This window comes from Vombatus ursinus, unplaced genomic scaffold (assembly GCF_900497805.2).
Source record: "Vombatus ursinus unplaced genomic scaffold, bare-nosed wombat genome assembly UNPS02014932.1, whole genome shotgun sequence".
NCBI lineage: Eukaryota > Metazoa > Chordata > Mammalia > Diprotodontia > Vombatidae > Vombatus > Vombatus ursinus.
In genome coordinates, this window is record NW_020954710.1 from 253684 (window position 1) to 258904 (window position 5221).

Consider the following 5221-nt stretch of genomic DNA (forward strand, 5'->3'; position numbering starts at 1 on the left):
GAAGGAAGGAAGGAAGGAAGGAAGGAAGGAAGGAAGGAAGGAAGGAAAGAAAAGAGGGAGGGAGAGAGAGAGGGAGGAAGGAAGAAATAACTGTCTTAATAAATATTATTATTGTTAATTATTATTGATAAGCATGCATTAATAAATAAATCTTTATTAATAAATAAACCTTTGTTAATAAATATTATAAATCAGGCTTTTATAGAAAATACAAATAAAAATAATAAATAAGCATATATTGTATTGCCAAGTACTGTACTCTTCCAAATATTATTTCAGCTAATCCTCATAACAACTTTGGGAGATAGGTGATACTACTATCCCCATTTTATAGCTGGGAAAACTGAAGCAAACATAATTTAAGTGATTTGATCAGTATAAAACAGCTAATAAGTGTCTGAGGCTCAATTTGAACTTAAGTCTTCCAGACTCCAGGCCCTGTGCCATCTGTGGTGGGTGAAAGCTAAAATGACCGAGGGAACAAAGGTTCAATCTTCTGAGCATTTCTATTTATTAAGCAATGTATACCAATTGCCTAACAGATTCGGACTAGGCCCCTACCTCAGCTTAGGGCTGGACCTTCAATAGAGGAGAAGATAGACTTTCATACATTAAAAATAATTAATGAAATAACACCAATTAACTAAAAGAAAACAATACAAAATTAGGTAATCTGATTTCTAATTGGAGGAAAGATTAGGGACCTTCCAAGTTGGGAAGGGGAAAGTGAACAGGTAAAGTTTTTTTGAAATCTGCAAGTGTCCCTAAATAATCAAAAGAACGTGGAAACAATAACTGATTGATCAATAGGGTCCAGTTTTCAGATAAGTCATAATGGTTGCTTGAGATGTACAATTGTGAGAAAACTCCTTGCACCAATCTTTGGATTTGACCGAGTTTCTGATCAGCATAACCTAGGTCCTTAGTTAAGAGTTTCTAAGCAGCAGGTAGTGGTGGTCCAACTTCCCACCCATTCAGGGCTAGGTTCCACCAATGCAGTAAGGTTTTCTCTCAATTTCCACAATTGAATAAAGTTTTCTCACAAGACAGAAGTTGAACTAGACCCATAATTGAATAGAAAGGGAACTTAACTAGCCTCAGAATTGAGTCACAAGATGCAGTCAGCGTGGGGCTCTCAATTCTCACAATTAACCACTTGCTGTCCTAATCTCCTCAATTTCCTCACAACTACCTGCAGAGGATGCTGAAACTTAAAATTCCAGAATTTAAGTTAATCTGAGTATATGGATTTCCCTCACTCATGTGGCTCTTTGCTAGGTTTATGTGTGTGCCCACTCTGCTCCACAGATAATTAAGTCCATTGGCAGGAGAGAGGGACTGCCATGTGTGTATAGACTGTGTTGAATTGTTTATTCCTGTATTTGCTTTAAATTGAGTTTCTGTGTTATTACAATTCTTGTTTAGATTGTCTTATTATTAAATAAATAACTGTCTTTAAGATCAAATATGACAATATTCTCAGTCGCTGAGTTTGTGTAAATGAAAATACATCAGTGGGGACTCAAGAACAATAGTGGTGAGTATAGAGAGTGTCTTCCCCAAATGATAGTGTTTCCTGTAGGACCCTGAGAAAGTTTGAGTGTAGTCTTGTGGTAGTGGTCTTTCTCTGGGAACTCAGACCTGACAGTGTGAAGGTAGGTTGATGTGAGCAAGCCAGAATAGAGACTGTGAGATTTCATATCAGGGATTTCCACACAGATAGTACAATAGGATCAAACATTTAAAGATGAAAAGAAACATAGAGGTCACCAAGTCCAACCCCTTCCCTTTCATTTTGAAGAAGAGGAATTGAGTCACAGAGAAGTTAAGACTTGCTCAGAATCATACAACATTTATCCTTGCCCCTGGAGAGATCAAAGGAAGGAGCTGAGGGTAGCAGGAAAGACTTTGTGGAGAAAGTAGAATTTGGCTAGCCATTAAGAATTATGGAGGATTTTGAGATGGGTGAAGCACATTCTAGGTATAAGAAAGAGCCCAGCCCCTTACACATAGCATGCTCAATGCCTCACTGCCTCTTCCCTACTTTTGCTTGGTACTAATTGAAATATACTTTAGATCAATCTTACATTTATTAAGCAGTTACTATACGAGAACATAAGGTTCTGGAGGGCATGGACTGTATCATTCATGCTTCTGTATCTCCAATACCCATAATATCTGGATACTAGTAAACACGTAAAAATATTTATTGATTACTGAGAACCAAGGGACTCCTCCACTTATCTGAATCCTACTCATCCTTAAAGATAAAGACATATCTACCTCATTCCTAAAGCCTCTCTTAATCACGCCAATCAAGATTCTTAACCCACTGAGTTCTTATAACATTTTCATAGAGGCAACAAAAATTTCTTAAGGGCTGACTACACTGTGATAGCACTATTGGAGATAAATATTTTAGATAAGACATAATCCCTGCCCTCATGAAACTTACAGGGTAGTAGTAAAATATAACTCTTAAACAGATAGCTAACTACTTGATAAGTTCATTACAGAGGTACAACATAAAGTGTTACATGAGTTCATGGGAAAGGGGAAATTTTTTAATTACTTGCTCAATAACCACCCACACAATAAGCAAACAACCACACAAAACAAGGAGTAAAGTCTTAGACAAAATTTTATAGTAAGATAACATAGTGAAAACCAAATGAATAGTAATTTTAATAAACTTACAAAGGCTTTTGTTCTATTTCCTTCCATCTCAACTTCCAACTTTGAAATTCTATGTTTGGCTTTTCTTTGTTTCTCTTCCCTTAGTCCCTTCATCTGCCATGTTATTTTCCTTTCTTCCTTTTGTCCTCTTTTCCTACCTTCCTTTTTATCTTTCTTTCTCTTCCTTCTTTCCTTTCTCTCTTTCTTTCTTCTACTCTTTCTTTATTTCTTCCTCCCTTTCTTTTTTCTTCCTCCCTCCATCCCTCCCTTTCTCCCTCCCTCTCTTCCTCCTTCCTTCCTTCCTTCTTTACTTCCTTCCTTCCTTCCTTCCTTCTTTACTTCCTTCCTTCCTTCCTTCCTTCCTTCCTTCCTTCTTTACTTCCTTCCTTCCTTCCTTCCTTCCTTCCTTCCTTCTTATCCCTCAAGTACTTACTAGTTGTATTTCCCTAGGCAATTTACTTAACCTCTCTTTCTCATTTCCTCATCTGTGAAATGGGGATGATAATAGAACTTACCTGACAGTGTTGTTTTGAGAATCAAATGAGATAATATGTGAGAAGCACTTTGCTAATCTTAAAGTCCTCTATAAATGCTCAATAGCATTATTGGATTGGACTGGGAGGAAGGGGTGGTGGTGCTTAGGTGCCCCTTGATTATTGACTGAATCATTGCAAGATTTCAATTTTATATTTCTGGTAAGATTAAATAATGAGTCAGTGATTGTATTGGAAGCCTGAAGAATGAGCTGGGTTAATTATGAAAGACCTCCTGAAGGCCTTCAGCTGTGATTTAAAGGCAGAGGAGGGAATTTAGTATCCTAGGCAACATTAAAGTTATCTGTAAAAGTTTCTTCTCATTCTAGGTCTTTGAAATAGATAATAGCAATATCTCATATTTATGTTTTTTAGTTTGTTGGAACTTTTTAAAGCCTTTTCATGGACATTATTAAATTTCATCCCCAACTGTAAAATGGGGATAATAATTCATGCCTCCCAGGGGTTCTATATAGAGCTCAGAAAATCTTAAATTATTCATAAAATTGTGGTATTTTATGATGAAATGGGCATTGTGAGCACTTGCCATATGATTGCTGACCATGACATTTCCATGAGTTAGTAGATGATTTGCCTTTGAACTTTGCAGTGGTCAAAATATTGGACATTCTATGGTCAACTTGTTGACGTGCCTTTCCAGGCTATGCTAGTCTTCAGAAAGAAAACAAATATATAGTCCATTGTAGAGAACACTCCAAACCTTTTCAGTTTATTAGGACCTTCTAGAGTTTGCCACATGGAAGCAGGAAGTACATTGAATTTGGAATAGTATTATCCAGGTTTAAATCATGGTATTTGGACATGTCGCTCAATTTGCTTGGTTCTCAGTTTCTTCATATATAAAATGAGGAGATTGGACTAAATGACTTTTCAACATCCTTTAAGCTCAGAAACCTAGGAGGCATCAGAGAAGAATCTAAGTGAAAGGTTTTATTATCAATAATGAGGATGAGTTAGTGTTAGGCATCATAGGACAACTTGATTCCTAGTGAGAAGAGCTGTGTTTGAATCCCACTTACTACTTGTGTGATCTTAGGCAGCCACTTCCCCTCTTGGCCTCCATTCCTCATCTATTAAATGAGAGAGTTGGATTGGATGACCTCTAAGGTTCCTTCTCATTTTACATCTATGATAAAATAATAATGACTACAGAAATGCTGAATCTCAGAGCAAGAAGGGCCTTCAGCAGCCTTCTATGCCAACCGATGATAAAGAATCTTGTCTAGGACATAGCCAACAAGTGCTTACCCAAACTCAGTGTGAAGACTTTCTATCAAAGTTTACTCATCAGATCCTGAGGCAGCCCATTTTACTTTGGAATGGCTCTCATTATAAGAAAGTTGTAGGGGTAGATAGGTGGCGCAGTGGATAGACCTCTGGCCCTGAAGTCAGGAGGACCTGAGCTCAAATCCGGCCTCGGACAGAGCACTTGACACTTACTAGCTGTGTGACCATGGGCAAGTCACTTAACCCCAGTTGCCTTAAAAAAAGAAAAGGAAAGAAAGTTGTAGGTAGTGGTGTTTTTCCTTATATGAAGCCTGAAGTTACGTATTTGCAATTTTCACAAGTTACTTCTAGTTCTTTCCATAGGTGGTGAAATGGCAGGTTGTTGTCCTTCATTCTCGAAGATGCCCAAAATGACACCACTATGTTACAGTTAAGTTACAGTGTGTCTGATTGTAACTGATTAGACCAATACAATCTCGGAACGTTCTACTGCAGGTCGGCCACAGATAGTCCATGGGAACCTTTGGGGCAGATTCTCTAAATTTGCCCATCTCACATTTCTTTTGAGCTACGTCATTTCTGCTTGGCTCATAGAGCACAGAACCTTATCTGATAAGGGCACGCCATGCTGGGCAGTCCTGTGCCAGTGTCTCCCATGTCATACGATCAATTCCAAAGGTTTTAAGGGAGGCATTAAGAGTGTCAATGTATCGCCTTTTCTGACCACCGTGAGTGCTTGCCCTGTGTCAGTTCTCCATAAAATA